The 17,513-nt window shown below is 39.6% G+C and overlaps 1 pseudogene; it reads right to left on the bottom strand.

Moving 5' to 3' along the window:
* The window catches only part of LOC138149354 (alpha-N-acetylgalactosaminide alpha-2,6-sialyltransferase 6-like), a 70,867-nt pseudogene extending 56,267 nt beyond the window's left edge, over window positions 1-14,600 (bottom strand).
* Window positions 14,601-17,513: the final 2,913 nt, after the last annotated feature.

Genomic DNA, 17,513 nt, shown 5'->3' with positions numbered 1-17,513 from the left:
TAATTTTCCATAGATTACTGCACCTAAGGAAATACATATGGGGATGGTACATATATGGAGACTGACACAGGGAGAAGGTATATGTGTACCTTGTGTAAGAACACATACAGCTAGGGAACACATGTAGCCAGAGAAAGCAATTCTCCTAGAGTGTAGTTTCCAGTGGACCATTTCCTTGATGATATCATATGGTGCTCTTATAATATCATTGGGCTATCATTTGCTGCACTCCTCTGCCATCTTCTCTAGTCTGTTCTCTCTACTACATTATCATCTCTTGGTATCTCTGATGATGATAATTATCTCTGCTAGGTCTATGCTACTGTTACATGGCAGCAGCTATCTTTCAATCTTTTCCTTATAGAAGAGAGGATTCTCAATTCTAGCTCCAGTTGTGATTCTAGATGTTTCATGATTCAGACCCACAGCCAATCAGCCAAAGAAATATTTGGTATTAGGTCTTTCTTTCAGAACTGTTTTTTCTTCTACTTTATTACCATTTTGAATTCAGTCTATGCTTTGAGAAAGGGTACAAAAATTCCTTTCAATTGCAATCATGCCTTTGGTTGCTTCCAGGGTCCATATAAATCACCTTGAGAACTTCACTTAGTAAGTTTGGAGGTGGATGGAGGGCAGGGTAGAGCTAGTATTTATTTATTTTTTTGATATATATTTTTGCCAGTGACAAAAGTATTGTTCCCCCTAGAGTGGTGTAAGAGAAAGAACACTGGATTTGTAATTAGTGGATATAGATTTGAACCCTGACTCTAACATACAAAAACTAACATAACATAAAAAACTAACTTTTTGTTCATGGAAAACAATTTCTCCTCTCTTGGTCCCAGAGTCCTTGCTCATAAAATTGGGAGAGTAATATGCCTGCTTCATGATGGAAAGTAATTTATAAACTTTAAAGCATAATAGAAGTGTAAATCATTACCCTCCCTTCAGTTTATTACTGCACATTGCCTCAACACCTGTCTTTAATTCCCAAGCCAGCTGGCAGCTTGTTTCCACCATGCTGTCATTACTGCTCCCAAACTCTGAAATAGAGATACCTTCCTTCCATGCCCCTGAAGAATGGAGAAGTCAATGAAATTTGTCTTTGGATGTCTCTGTTCCTTTCTTTACATTGCTTTCCCATAAGTATTGTCTCCTCTCTTGCATACTTGGAATCCTTATGTTCTCTGACCTTTTCTATCATCCAAACCTGCTCTCAAAGGAAGATCTGATCAACTCTTTCACAATGAGGTAAATAATCTACACTTTCCCCCACCCCCAAAACACACATATACTAAGAGTTAAAGTGTTCTGGCTCCTATTTGCATTTTAATAAGAGATAGATTCATAAATCAAAGGAATGAATATCTAATAGTGGAATAGTTAGCTATTGGGAGGTATTTTGTGGGACATACAGCTTTCTTCCTTTTCCCACATCATTTGTCAACTCCATGAACTGTTAAATCAGGTTCCCCCAAGGGATGGCTCAGGCCCATTACTCCTTCCTCTTTCTGCCCACTCCAGTAAAATTTGCACTTAGTTTTTTTTTTTTTCATTCAGGAGCTGTTAGAACATGACGTGCAGTCACAACTGGAACATTACAGTAGCAATAAACTCTGTGTTACTTTGGAGCTGAGCTGTCCTTGGTAAACAGATTGGAGCATCTGTCATATTTTTCAGCTGCTAGGGGGAAAAATTCCATTGAAACATGGTTCCTGTAGATAATTTTCTTGTGAATAGCTATTTAAACATCACCTGTCATCTTACTCCCAGTAAGTCATCTAAGCGAGGGCTCAATTCATACAAAGAAACTTGGTCTCATTTTTTTTCCCCAAGAGAAATAGTTCAGTATTGGTATTTACTCGTTCCCCAATTTATGGTTCTGCCCAAGTGTGCTAAACAGAGATAACCAGGAATAAATATCACCAGGGCTTCCCAGAGCAAAGGAACTACCTAACAAGAGACAATAAAAACCATCTAGTGTCTTAATGTAATAGCTCTCAATCATGGGGTATTCTAAAGTTAGAAATCCAAATTTACAAGGCAGGGATTTTGTCAATGCTTTCACCAGAGAGCACATATTGAGGTAAAAAGAAAGTTGTAATCCTATACCATTTACTTAAGCCCAGATTCTGTTTTCAGTGTTGGCCCCACTCAAACAGGAAGGTGGGGGGGGAGTGGAAAACAACTTTAAAAATATGACTATATGGCATCTTGCATCACACTCGGATACGTTGACTCTGGTTTTCTTACTCTGATTGCTCCATTTGCTACCAATGCAGATCACGTCTCTTCTGCTCCTCCTTACTCTGTGTCACTTATATCCCTCTATATGAACTTTTCACATGGGATTCACCCATTTTCATACCAGCAGTCTTCCTCTAGCTATTTTACTGCTTTGAATGTACCCAAGAGTGTTGTAAGACCCAAAGGAGTTGAGATAATGAGATAATGGATGTAAAGTACTTGGAAAGTCTTAAAACACTAAGTAAATGTTAGCTATTATTATCATTAGACTATAGTCACCAAGCATCCTGTCCCATGATGACTTCATTCCTGGAGTCTTCTACTGTCTTCCTGCTGAACTCAAGCAATGTTTATAGAGCAATATAGGGGTGTGGTGGTAAATGTTTAAAAAGTGGACCCTCCAGGAAAAAAAGTGCCCACACACAAATTCAATCTGCATTAACACTTTCTTAAATCTAGGTAATCAACAAAACAATAAACCAAACCCTAATCTGTAGTGATTGCTGATTTCCAAGGGGCATATAAATGCCCATACTGAAAGTTTAAAATCTATGGTAGGCCAGTTAGAGTTGGCTCTAACATTCACCTGATCCTCCTTACTCTTGTCATTTTTGTCTTTGTCCATATGAATCTTGTACATAGGATTCACTTATTACACTGGTGTTTCTCTGGTTCTCTTATTACTTTGAGTGGACCAATGTAGCACCCTTACTTCTCACTTGTGGGCTGTTCTTTCTTCATGACAACTGGTCTTTCTCCTATACTAGTTCTACATGCCCCAGAGGATGTTGTTTACTCTGCATTTTTTTTTAACACACATCATTTTTGCTAATGCTCTATAGCTTACTTTTTAACCTAACCTTGAGTTTTCCATTGTCCCCTGGATTACTTGTGATAGAAAACATTCAAGAAATTGTTGATAGATACTGCTGACAATCATACTGATCAGCCCAGGGAGACATTTTAATAACTGGCTTGTTTTATGCTCGAAGTATCGTCCCTTGGTACATGAAAACCAATGGGCAATGAGTAGCATTTCCAAAAAATGTATGTAGTATAAAGCAGGATGTATACAATTAGAATTACAGAGGACAAAACAGGCAAGGATTTATACATCAAAGAACCAATAACAGTAAAATAATAAATTGATCACTGAATACTAAAACATTTAATTGGAATTTGGAGACAAAGCAGGAACTAACCGGATAGCAACAGGGTTATAATTGATTTCTCAGCTTGATTTTGCACACTCTAGGTAGTTGATGTCACTTGCTGTCATGATCATAAAGCCAATACAGAAAAATTCTCTTACCACAATTGTAACGATGATTCTTTTGAGGTCATTGTGTTCCATGACTGATAATACACCTATAATATAACTTATAGCATGCCTTGGTTGGTTGTTATCCGTTGTTCTTGTAAAGGACCCAAATGACATCACTATGTTGGAGTCAAGTGTGTCTGACTGGGGCTGATCAGACCAATGTGAGCTCAGAAGACTCTACCACAGGTTGGGCACAAGTAGTTCATGGGAACATTTGGCATGGAAATTTCTCTGAATTTGTGCATCTCCCATTTCTCTTGAGCTACTGCAATTCTACTTCACTCACAGAGCACAGGAAAATTGATGCCATTTTCATTCTCATTGGAGGCTTCTGGTAACACTGCTGAAAACATCATGCTAAAAAGAATTAGGACCATGCAAACAACATTGTTTCACTCCATTGGCAACTGGGAAAGCATGAAAACAGCATTATCGAGAGCCCATGTAAGCATGCCATCATGAAACCGACCACAGTACTGATGAACTTCCCTTGGCAACCAAATTTTGTATGACAACATGCCTTCTAACATCACTGGAAGAAGACTGGTATTAAAGAAATAGACTTTTTGCGGTAAGTAGTGAACATCTTGACATCAATGAGATCACTATGTAATTTCCCAAGGTGGTACAGTTCAATTTCTGCCTCCTACTGATACATTGTCTATCTGCATTTTAAAAAACAAAACAAAACACATATATAAACAGAAGCTAATGTTAAAGGCTATACACTTTATAGAACATTATGGCTTAGAAATATATGTGTATGTACACATATATATGTATACATATATACACATATGTGTATGTATATTTGTCACATAATTTGTCATAAATTTTTATATAGAAATTGTATAAATCCATCCACTTTGGTTTTTTAAGTGTAAATGGTCAGATTTCTCTCTTTGAAAGTGCTATGAATTGTAATATTCTAGGACTCTGTACAATGTGTACAGTAGAGGTCCAGGGACTGGACCTCTGACTAAGGAGGAAAAAGAAACCCCAAGATAAGGAGTTTGGTCTCCCAAAGTGGGCCAGTACCTTCTCTGCAGCCTATAGTCTTAAATGAAGTTGCTAGAGAGGGAGTTTCAAACTCAAATAGGAATAGATCCTTGCCTCAGCACATCAAATTAGAAGACTACAACAATATTATCTGTGTGATATTTTTATTAATTTTGTGAAAAATTTCCCAACTCTATTTTAATCTGGTTTGGGTGGCACTAGGTAGTTTGGTAGCCACAGACAGTGGGATAAGTGTTTGTCCCCTATAAAGAACACGAGGAGGTTAAATCTCTTGCTCTGGGTTACTTGGTCAGTACATTGCAGAGATGGTCTTTCTAATATAGGTCTTCCTAATTCCAAGGTGTAGGGGCAAGGTAAGCCCCTCTGTGAGGAATAAGATTATACAAACCAAGACCCCAACTCAATATGACCTTTCTATTACCCTGAGCTGTTTGGGAACAGGGATCCTGAGAACTTGAGGGCTTCTCCTCTCCTTGGACCCTGTCCAGGTCCTTGAGAAGAGATATGATAACTGCCCAACTCCTGGAACTAGCCATTCCAAGGAAACATCGCTCTTGGGGGTGCCTTGTAGGAATTGGTCTCCATCCCAGGCCTCACACCAGATATGATGCTTGCTAAAAACACCTGGCAGTTTGACTTCTTTGTTCTCAGCACTGCTTAAACTGTAAGATTCAGACCCCAAATTGGAATCTCACCCATGGAGGAGACGTCCTGCCTGGGACCCTCCTGTGCGGGACCCTGACAGCTGTACCAGGATTCCCCAGCTTGTGTGGTCAGGTGCTGGTGCTTCCCCGCATGCTGATGCTTGTAAATATATAGCCACTATTAATCATAGATGATCTTATTCTGCTGTCTTTAAGCTTCTTACTCTGTTATCTCTGGTTTCTTTCTCACTTGCCTACATATACATATATTCTGAATAAATATTCTAAAGAAATTGCCTTGGGTCTTTCTTGGAGTGCCCAGCATTCCATTTATGCAAATCCTGAACCTCCTTAATTGGACACAAGGTCAGCTCTCTATTCACTATATGCTTCCTCCCAATCATTAATATTAAAAATAACAAATAGCATTTATATAATGCTTTAAGGTATGCAAAATACTTTTATATATGTTATCTCATTTGATCCTCAGGACAACTCTGTGTGGTAGATGTTACTAGTATTCCCTTTTACAGATGGTAAAACTGAGGGTAAGAGGTCAAGTGACTTGCCCAGAGTCATATAGAAAGTGTCTGAGACTTGATTTGAACTCAGGTCTTCCTTACTCCAAGTCCAACACTCTAATTTACCCATTGCACTACCTAACTGCCTCTAAGGTTTTGATAAGTAACTAATGATTACATTTTCTTATCATTAAACAATATTGTTCATATGTAATAAAATAATCATAATTTGTAAAATAATATATTGCCTGAATTTTAAAAAATAAATAGTAGTGAATTATTTGATCTTTCTGTTTTTTTCTCTTATAGAACAAACCATCTTGGTTTTCTTAGACAAGTTTTTGGGACTAAGATATTGGTTTCTGTCATTGTAGAAAAGGAATGTCATTAAAGGATACTTATTGGTAAAGCACAAACCATTGTTTACATATTTCTTACTTTTCCTTTCTGCTTGTTCTGTAAACTAACAGAGAAGCCATTCTTGAGTGCCATCAAAGGACTGACTGTGATAGGGGAAGGAAATTGTTTCTCTAAACTAAGTTAGTGCAGCTCCCCACCCAGACACTAGCCTCCTCTGAGGCCATTGAAGAATGTCTTGAAATTCCTTTCTCACTGCTTCAATTTTTTTTCCCACTTGGTGAATATTTTTTTTCCTTTGGACAATTCTGGCTAAGAGATCAAGGATATGGTGTGAAAAGAGGAGGGTGTGGGGTGGCTAGGTGCGTAGTGATTAAAAGCGCCAGCTCCTGAGTAGAGAGGACCTGAGTTCAGTTCTGACCTCAGACACTTAACACAAAAAAAGTAGCCGTGTAACCTTGGGCAAGTTACTTAACTCCAATTGCCCCCCAAAAGGAAAAAAAAAAAAAAAAAAAAAAAAAAAGAGGAGGGTGTGCTCAAGCTCCTTAGACGCCAAGCCCCAAGGGGCCCAAACTAGCTCCAAAACTCAGATTTTAGGAGACTGACATTTTATGCTGTTGGAGAGGCCAGCCTTTTGGAGCATGGAGAAAAATTTCCTTTTTGCAAACTCACTGCCAGGAAAGCAGAGTGGATGATTAAACGGGTGTTTCCATGGTGTTGTTGGTGGTAGAAACACCCTTATAGGGATTACAGGAATTAAGAGGGCTACTAGCTATTTGTTGGAAACAGAGATAGGATATGATTTGGGGTCAGCAGAGTTTATGTTTTGAGGGTGGAGAGATTATTTGGTCAGATTTAGAGGTGAGATGAGTAGAGTTTGATCAACGCAGGCCAATGGTGAGATCTCTACAACTCAGAGATAATGGTGGTGGTATTTGACTGTGAGTATGGGTAGTAGGAACTGATTTTTCTGCAGTGAATCAGATGGACACAAATGACAAACACCCTCCATAAAATAATACAAGGGGAAGAGAGCATTTTGCACAGCATTTTTCTGATACAAGAGTCAGTCTATTGTTACCTGTCTGCCCATGTCATCCCATTGTTCAGTGAGCTTTAGTGGCCACCATCACTTCAAGGATCAAAATAAAGTCCTTTGTTTGGACTTCAAAACCTACTTCCTTCCTACCTTTTATCTTTTTTTTTTTTGTTTTGTTTTAGATGACTCAGTCTCCCTATCTCACAAAGCTAGAAATACAGTAACCACTCACTGGCTCTATTCCCAAATAGATCAACTCAGGAGCTTTAACCTGCTCTTTTTCTGACCTGGACTGGTTTACTCCTCCTCAGGCAGCCTGACGGTCCTCTGTTCCTGGGGCTCAGACTCACTGTGTCTGACATTCAATTGGCTTAGCCCATAGCAGTTCTGAATTCCCAAACCCAAGAGATCCATCAGCCTCAGTCTTTCCAGTATCAGGAAAATAAGTGTGCGCCACATTCCCAGCCTTTACAGTTTTGCTATACTTGACTCACCTCCACATACTGTATCATCCAGCTATAATGGCCCATTTTTATTTCCTTGAAAATGCCGCTCCATCTCCTGTAGCCTTCTCTTTGTGCTGGCTGCCCTATACCTGAAATATGTTTCCCTTTCCCTCTCTCACCTCTGCCTCTTAGTTTTACTAACTTTCTTCAGGGCTCAGTTCAAATGTCACCTCCTTTTGGAGGCTTTTCCTGGTCCCCCCAGCGATTTTTACCTCCCTAGTAGTTAAGGTCACCTTCCATCTACTCTGTATACAGATCCTGTGTACCCAGTTATTTCCATATTATCTCCCTTTTTTTGCTGTATGCACCTCGGGGACATCCTATGCCACGTTGCCTTTGGTTTGGAGTTAGGTAAAGAGTCATTTCAATCTCTCCCATTGTTTGCCTCTAGATAGGTGAATATTTTTATACCCAGCAGTATGTGGCTGGCCTCACCCTCCATTTTCTTTTGAAACCCTTTCAGCTGGGGGGCTCCTGTCACTATCATCATCGCTGTCCTCATCATTATCTATGCCAATAACCAAATTTTAGAATCATTGATTTAGGGCTGGAAGGGATCTCATAGACCAGTTAATCTGCCCTTTTCATTTTCTAGACCAGGAAAGGGAGGCCCAGAGATATCAATCAATAAACGTTTATTAAATGCCTGCTAAGGCCAGTGCCAAGCACTGTGCTCAGCACTGGGGAATGAAAAAGGAGGAAATCAAGCAAGTTCTATTTTAACCAAGAAATAATCAACAGACAGAAGACACTAGAAGGAAGAGGGGTTGAGAGAGGTTTTCTGCAGAAAATGGGATTTTAGTTGTGACTTAAAGGAAGTCAAAGAAGTAGGTAGACCTAATAGGAGGGAGAGTATTCCAGGCATAGGAGACAGCCAGAGAAAATGCCTGGACACAAGGGATGGCGTATCTTGATCGTGGAATAACCAGGAGGCCAGTATCACCAAATCAAAGAGTATGTGACAGGGAATAAAGTAAAAGAAAACTAGAAAGGTAGGAAAGGGGTAGTTTATGAAGGACTTTGAATGCCAAAAAGAGGATTTTGTGTTTGATTCTGGAGGTAATAGGGAGCTACTAAAGTTTCTTGAGTGGGAGGGGTGACATGGTTGAACCTCACTTTAGAAAAATAACTTTGGTGTCTAAATGGAGGATGGACTGAAGTGGGGGAGAGAATTGAAGCAGACAGACCCATCAGCAGGCTATGGTAATAGTCTAAGTGTGAGGGAAGAAGTCCTATACTTCAGTGGTGGTAGTATCAGAGGAGAGAAGGAACCATATTTGAGGGATGTTGCAAAGGCAAAATCAATAGTTCTTGGCAACAGATTGGATATGGGGGGAAATGTGAGATAGTGAAGAGTGGAAGATGACTCCTGCATTGTGAACCTGAGGGCATGGGAGGATGGCATTGCCCTTTATAGGAACAGGGAAGGTAGAGACTTGCCAAAACTCACAGAGATAGTGACAAAGTTCGATTTGAACCTGGGTCCTTTAACTCCAAATTTATAGTTCTTTCCACATTGTATATATAACTAAAGACAATAATAATAATTGTTTCTAATTAGATGATACTTTAAAAGGTGTGAAGGAAGTCATTAGGCATATCACAGACTTCTCTGTGACTATTTGTCCCTATCTCTTAAGCAGGTGTCATGGTGCTAGTCTTTTGGAAACAGACATAAAGATTAACATGCAGCTTGCAACAGGTACTTGGGAAGCCAAAAAGGTTTTGATGTACTATGATTCATACTGGTGTCATCATGATTGCTGGTTATGTGACTGACTTGGGGACATTTCTCTTTTATTGCAAACTATATTCACTATTGGCCCATCGGGATGACAAATTGAGGACAGGGGGCTAATTGGGTCCATAATTAGCTGTTTATCATTGTGATTGCTTGCTTGGGCTATTTCTGCTATTGTAATTAATGGCATTAATTTACAAATAACTTTTGCCAGAATATAATATTAATAAGAGGGACTGAAAATGTTTCCTGGGGCATTTATTTGGCAGTAATCTCAGGGAATCTATGTAGAGGAGAATTGGCAGGTAGGGGATTAGGGAGGTGGTTAAAGAAGGGGGAGATTAAAGTGGAGAAGACTAAAGACAGCAAAAAAGCCCATCATGATGACCATGACCTTGAGCCCTACAGAGAACAGATCTTATAGAGAGGAAAATCACTCCCAAACTAGTGATCCGATTTTTGAATATTGGTCATTCCAAAAAATAACTCACATTTATATCTTGCACTGAGACATAAAGCATTTCCTCCTTACACCTTGTGAGGTTAGTAGAATAAGTTTAATTTTCCCTGTTTTATTGATGAGGAAACTAAGACTCAGAAAGGTGAAATGTCTTGTCGGTGTAGCCCTGGGTGCTACGTCAGGAAAGTGGTACCATGAAAAAGGGAAAAGAGGGCTAGATTTGGAGTCAGAGCATGTGTTGGAATTCCAGTTCTCCCACCCATCTGTGTGACTTTGGGCAAATCATTTCCTTTTCCCCCTTCAATTTTCTCATCTGTCAAATGAGGGGTTTAGACTATATAACCTCAAAATTTTCCCCCAGCTCCTAATCTATAATCCTGTGCAGTTATATAAAAATATATATATATAACATAAATAAATATAAATAAAATATATGAAACTCCTTTCCAAGGTAGTCTTTTGTCTCTGTTGCCTTGACTGGTCCTCCCAGGCCACAGATTTGAAGTTGGAAGGAACATTAGAGATCATTTAGTCCAACTTTCTCATTTTACAGATGGGAAAACTGAGGTTCCAGAGAAGCTAAATGACTTGGCCAAGGTCACACAGGAAGCAAGTGTCAGAACCATGATTTTAACCCAGCTTTTCTGACTCTAAATTCGGAGATAGCTCCACTGCTCTGCAACGCCACTGGACTATGACACCTTCTTGTCCCCTCAGGGTCCTCAGGATATCATAGCCCTCTCATGGAGCCTATTTTCCCCCATCATATTATTGTGTGACTACACCCAACAAAAGTAAACTGTGTACACCACTGGGCATGGAGAACCCCCACTATATTGGATAACCAAGATCAGAGAGGATGACAGTACATACCAATCTTCCCACTGGTGACCTAGGGATCTCTGTTCCCCTTCCTCCCCTACCAAATTTGCCCCAGGTGTTGGAATTCTTAGTCCTTTTTGATCCTATGATTTCCCCTCTGATCCTGTTTGCTTCTCTGTAAAATAAGGAGGTTAGGCTAAGTAATCTAAGGTCCCATCCAGCTCTAAAATACTGTGAACCCAATGTTGTCTACAAGCAGTTGCACGATAATGTAACCCAGACATATCTGGGCATTCCCAGGTCACCTGACATGGAGGTGCACTTGAGGAGCCTTTGGAGTCCAAATTGACTAAGTTGAAGGTCTCTTGTCTCCTATCCTGTGGGTGGGGGGTAGTCTCCTTGGATTAGCTTCTTGCAGCTTTAAAACTGGTGAGATTGACCCATTCATTTGCCCCTCCTGCTCCACCCTGCCCTCCCCACTCAGCTCTCTGTCTTCTCTGGTCTTACTTATATGCTGTATCCAGAGGGTGAAGCTCACAGTTCACTCACAGCATGGTACCATGACCTGAACTGGTGGAAAGGGGAAGGATTATCCTTGCTCCCTCTCTTTTACCCCAACACCAAGGAATGGGCTATGGGGTGCTTATTTCTGTTATGTGTGCTTTGTTCTCTTCAATTTCAGGTGCCAGAGGTGATTCTAACGGGACCCAACAGTTTGAGCAACATCAGATTTGAAGCCAGAATTGCAGGAGGGGATAGTGCCTCCAGTTAGCCCAGCATGAAAACCCTGAGAAACCAGGAGGCCTGGGACTCAAGCCGGAGAAGGGTTTTGGACTTGGAACTGGGAGTGTGTAGTATAGGAAAGGTTCTAAATTGCAAACCTAATCCCCTTCCCTTCCCCAGGGAATAAAGAGGGAGGGGGAATCAAACTCCACATGTTGGGGGACCAACTTTGCATGATTGTGCTTAAATCTTCTGAGTCAGATGTTTCTGTGCAAGAGTTAATCTGACTATTTGGTGGTTTAATGGAATGCAGGAGGTTTAAGGGTGCAGGAGACCATTCCTTAAAATTGAGGGAACATTGGTGGAGATTGGAACCATTTTCAGAGAGCCTGGATTTTTCTCTTCGAGATACCAGACAACTCTGGGGGAGTGGTAAAATCTTACTTACCTGGCCTTTCAGACTGTGAGGGCCATAGACTTAGCAATGGAATTTGAACTCAGTTCTCTTGTCTCTGGGGCCAGAGTTCTTTCTAGTATACCATGCTGCTTCTTTCTATTTATATAGCTTTCTCCCCAGAATATTACCTACTTTCAGGATGCTTTCAGGAGTGAAGTATTGAGAAACACTTCTTTATAATGATAATTTGTACTTAGATTTATTTTAATAAACAGTATATTATGAAAGCAAATGTGATAACTATTTAATGAGCATTTTATGTATAATCTATTTTGTTCTCAGCTGGATTCTGGAGTAATTACAGTTCCCTTGTCTTGTATTTGTTACTTTATCTTTCATTCTAAATAATCTAGGACCATGACTGTGATTGCTTTGGTTAAGGAATTATATTCGGAGCCTTTTCAATTATCTCTTCTGATCAATTTCCATAAGAGTTATTTTTAGCATGAATTTATTATTCAGTCATTCAGTTGTGTCCAACTCTTCATGAGACCATACTGTCTATGGAATTTTCTTGACGGAGACACTAGAGTGATTTACCATTTACTTCTCCAATAGATTAAGGCAAACAGATGTTAAGTGACTTGCCCAGGGTCACACAGTTAGTAAGTGTCTGAGTCTAAGTTTGCACTCAGGTTTTCCTGATTCCAGGCCTAGTGCTCTGTCCACTGAGCCATCTAGCTGCCCTATTTTACATGGATAGAATTCCACAATTTGTGTCATGGATGTGCCACATGGCATGATGGTGCTACCTTTTAGCTCTGAAAGTGATTCCTGAGGTCTTTGACATTCCCAGCAGCATTAGTCTGACTCTTGGTTCTTGGACAGAAGAGAATCCCAGGCAAGTGTGTTGCCAGTAGCTTGGGGGAGTGATTTCCCAAATCACTGGGAGCCAGGGATCGAAGTCACAATCAATGGTCATTGAAAGCTCAGGGAGAAAAGACAAGGTACTGCAGGACTGGAGAAAGGCATCTGTTGTTTTGATTTTCAAAGGGGGAAGAGAGTGGAATTAGTAAATCATTAACTGGTGAGCTCAACCGATTCCTGACAAAATTCAAGAATACTCTATGATATTGAAATAGCTGTGATTTCATAGATTTGGGAGTTCCCTTCAAGGATACAGAACACAACCCATCTGTGCCTATTCATTTGTCTGTCCCATAAGATTCTCATTCATGATCTCCTGAAAGTTAAGCACAGAGCAGCTGCCCACATGATGGAAGCATTTCTCCTTTTCTCTTGACAACAGAAGGATTCGCATAGAGTACTCTGATCTGTCATCCCTTGCTCTCCCTATGTGACCAGCCCATCTTCTCTTCCAGTCACAGAATTCCTTGATGACATCCTTTATTCCTCCTTTCCACTCCAAATTATCCATTGGTTATATCCCTGCTTACATACCCACCATATCCCTTTCCATTGACCTCCCTGGGTAATGTTCACCTTTAGTAATAGAATTAGCATTCATTAAGCATCTATTATTTGCCAGGCACTGTGCTAAAGGTTTTACAAATATCATCTCATTTGACATTCACCACAGCCCTGGGAGGTAGGCACTATTATTATTATCCCAATTGTACAGTTGAGGAAATTGAGGCAAACAGAGCTTAAGTAATTTCCCCAGGGTCACACAGTAAGTTTCTGAAGCTGAACTTGAACTCAGATCTTCTTGACTCAAGGCCCAGCTGCCTTTAGTACTTCAGAAATAGTGATATTTCTGCTCTTGCTTCCCTGCCATAGAACAACACCACTATAATATTTATAGCGAAAAGATAGATCTTTGCTATTATGCTTTTTAAGGACTTCTCTTCAGTGAATTTTTGTATATTTTTTTCTGTTGGGTAAATTCTGCTTTTCAAGGAATTCTTTTCTTCATTGGATTTTTGTGTCCCTTTTACCATTTGACCTATTCTGTTTTTTAAAGTGGTATTTTCTTCAGTATTTTCTATGCCTCTTTCACCGAGCTGTGGACAATTTTTTTCATGATTTTCTTGTATCATTCACCTTTCTCTTCCCTATTTTTCCTTTACCTCACTTATTTGATTTTTAAAATCCTTTTTGAGCTCATCCACAGTCTTGAGACAATTCATTTTTTCCTTTGAAGCTTTGGATTTAGCAGTGTTGATTTTGTTGTCTTCTGAGTTTGTGGTTTGATCTTCTCTGTCACCATAGTAACATTTTATAGTCAGGAACTTTTTTGGCTGTTTTCTCATTTTCCAGTCTATTTATTGACTATTAACTCTAGGCTAAAGTGGCACTGTATTTCGAGAGCAGAGGTGGCACCATCCCAAGCTTCAAGTTTTTTGTGCAGCTGTTTTTAGAGATCATTCTGGGGACGTGTAAGTTTTTGCTTCTTCCAAGGTGGTATGCTCTGGGGAGAGATGTATTTACTATTCTCTTGTGCTGTGTTCTGATCTGCGAGTGAGCACAAACATGCTTGTCCACCTGGAACTGTGAACAGGATCCCTGCTACCCTGTGACCACAAGCTCTGATGTGTTAGCGCTCCTCCTCCCTGAAACTGAGACCCAGGACTATGACCCAGATCCAGGTATGGGCAAGCCACAGAGTCCTGCCTGTGGTGCCAACAAAGGGACCCAGAATCTCCTGACCACTTGTCCAGCCCCCTTATCATCTGTGGACTGAGAGGTCTGGAAACCACCGCTGCCACCACTGATCCAGTCACCCTCAAAGTCTGCTGGGGCCCGGTCTGTGCTGAAGTGGCCTGCACCGGGCTGCATTCCACTCTTACCCTGGTAGGACAGACCTTCCTGTCGACTTTCTAAGTTGTCTTAGGCTGGAAAATTGTTTTGCTCCATCCTTTTATGGTTTCTGTTGCTCTAGAATTTGTTTTGCAGAATTATTTAAGGGAGTTTGGACGGGTTTGGGGGAGAGTTCAAGAGAATCCCTGCCTTTTCTCTGCCATTTTGACTCCACCTCTGTCTTTGCTATCATGAGAAGCTTAGGGTCAGTAAAAGTCCTTCATTTCCTAAAAGCAATGAAGTCTATTCTACTCCTCATTTGCAACAATGGGTCCAAATCTATTGTTCATATTTAATATCTATCCTGGGCATAAATGCTTTTAAACAAGCTCTCTAAGGTATCCATTCAGACAAGTATTGAAATTGGAACAATTGACATTCTTTATCCATTTGATCTTTCCCATAGGTATGGGTGGGCCAAATCGTTTGAGTTCTTACAGATCTCTTCTAGGAGGCTCTGCAAAGTCTTAAGGCCCAATGCAGTCAACACAATAGATCATCCACAAATAGGAACATTCAGAGAACTTCATGGTACACCCTCCCCCTTCCCCCCCCGACTCACACACACAATATCACTCCTTGATCTAGACTGTGCCCTGGGTCTCCTCCATCCTAGTGACAAATACCTTTCATGAGCATAATCTCTTTGCTTTATGCCTTTCCTGATGTTTATTATTTAAAGGTCATTGAATAGAGGTATTTCTGTTGTTCTAGGCTCTGATGTATCCTTAAGGATCTTGCTGTATAATTGGGAGACATCTTGTGGAAAATGTACTTCTAACATGTCATTTTGCTATCTTGGGCCCCTTCCACTTTTGCAGCAATAGTGGCAGGGTAGTAGGAAAGGGGGAAGAGGGGCTAAGAGTCATATGGTTTTTAGATTGTCAATAAACTTCAAATGTGACTATTGGTACTTTAAATGTGAATCCTTATCCAAAGACCAATAAGGAGAACATATTGCTAGGATAGTTGAATCATATTAATCATGAAATTCTTGCTGTCCAGAGTTCTTAACCTTTAAAGTTTTATGAGATTAAAAAAATACATGACTATATTTCTTGTTTTTTAAAAATTGTCTATGTTTTTTACACCTATCAGATTGGCTAAAATGACTGAAGGGAAAAGGGATCAATGTTGGGGGGGGATATGGAAAAATTGGGACACATTCATTGTAGGTTGAATTGTGAATTGATCCAACCATTTTGTAGAGCAATCTGGAATTTTACCCAAACACTTACTAGATGGGCCCTTTCACCCAGTAATACCACAACTAGGTCTATTTCCAAAGATAATTAAGGAAAAAAGAAAAGAACCTATATGTTCTAAATTATTTATAGCAGCTCTCTTTGTGGTGGCAAAGAACTAGAAATTGTAGGAATGCCTATCAATTGGGCAATGGTCGAACAAATTGTGTTATATGATTGGGATAGAATTTTATTGTGCTATAAGAAATAATGAACTCAATGATCTAGAAAAACATTGATAGACTTGCACAAAATAATGAAGAGGGAAATGAGTGTAACCAAGAGAACATTGTATACAGTAACAATATTATTTTAAGACCCACTTTGACCACATAAATTACTTTGACTATTATAAATGCCCAAATTAACTACAAGCAACATATGAAGGAAGGCACTATCTGCATCCAGTAAAATGATTTACATATACATGTGTGTATGCATGTATATATGTACATATATAAATGCATGCATACACATACATACATATTTGTATCTAATAGTAGCCACCTTTAGGGCAGGGGGGAGGGAAGAAAAGAAGAAATTTATATGATAACTGTATTTCAGTAAAATTAAGTTCCTTTGCAATGTCATATATTTTATATTTTGTGTTTTAAAATATTATTTTGAGAAGGATTATATAGACTTCACTAGACTGTCAAAAGGGTCCACAACAGACAAAAAAATAAAGATTAGGAATCACTGGTATAAATGAAACCAAAAGAAAGAAGGATTTTGTAGCTAAATGTAAAGATGACATGTAGGTACAACTTGGAGAAGTGAAGAATGGAATTGTGGATATGTTTTGTTGTATGCTTAAAGGCATCAAGAAACATTATTTCATAGGATATTTAGTGATCACATTTTGCACCATATTTGTGTGATTGAAAAATTGGAAAAGATCCAGAGAATAATCAGACTGGTGAAAGGCCAACCATGAAATGATGATGTGCAGTTGTTTGATTAAAGAAATTGGAGATATTTAGCCTGAAGAAGAAAAGATTCAGTGGTGGTCATGACAGCTGCCCTCAAATATTTCAAAGGTTACCTTTTGGAAATAACATTAGCCTTATTCACTGCTGGATCAAGGGGGTAAAAATAAGAGAAATAAAAGTTGTAGAGGGGCAGATTTGAGCTCTTTGGAAGAAAAAAAATGCTAATGAATAGGTCTTTCCAAAGTGGAATTGCTCTGCCTTTGGAGGTAGTAAGTTCTCTGTCTCTCGTTGTCTAGTGCAGTGACTGTGTCATCTGTCTTTGCATCCCCAGAGTGCGAGCACAGTCTTTCCAAAAGTATAATGAGATGCTTCAGGAGTTGGTGAGTTTCCCATTACTAGAGGTCTTTAAGTAGATGTTCTAAGAACATCTGTGGAGGTTGTGGTAGAGGGTGGTAAAGGTCAATGTCAAGCATAAATAGACTGAGTTTCCAATTCAACACTGAGATTCTGGAATAAAATGGGAGCACCCAAGAACCTGAGCACTAAACCACTGGAGTGGAGGAATCCTCACTATTCTTCTGGAAGGAGAAATTGTCATTTTCATTGCTTCACGTGTGTGTCATTTCCCTAAAGAAATTCTCCCAGGGCAGAGATTGTATCTCCTACTTTTGTATCCTCTATTGTAGAAGCACAGCCTTGAATTCAGTTGAAAAAAA

The sequence above is a fragment of the Petaurus breviceps genome, unplaced genomic scaffold (genome assembly GCF_028583685.1).
Source record: "Petaurus breviceps papuanus isolate PSGF00001 unplaced genomic scaffold, PetGlider_PUasm1.0 90847, whole genome shotgun sequence".
NCBI lineage: Eukaryota > Metazoa > Chordata > Mammalia > Diprotodontia > Petauridae > Petaurus > Petaurus breviceps.
The sequence above is the reverse complement of the archived record's forward strand: the minus strand, read 5'-3'. Positions and strand labels throughout refer to the sequence as shown.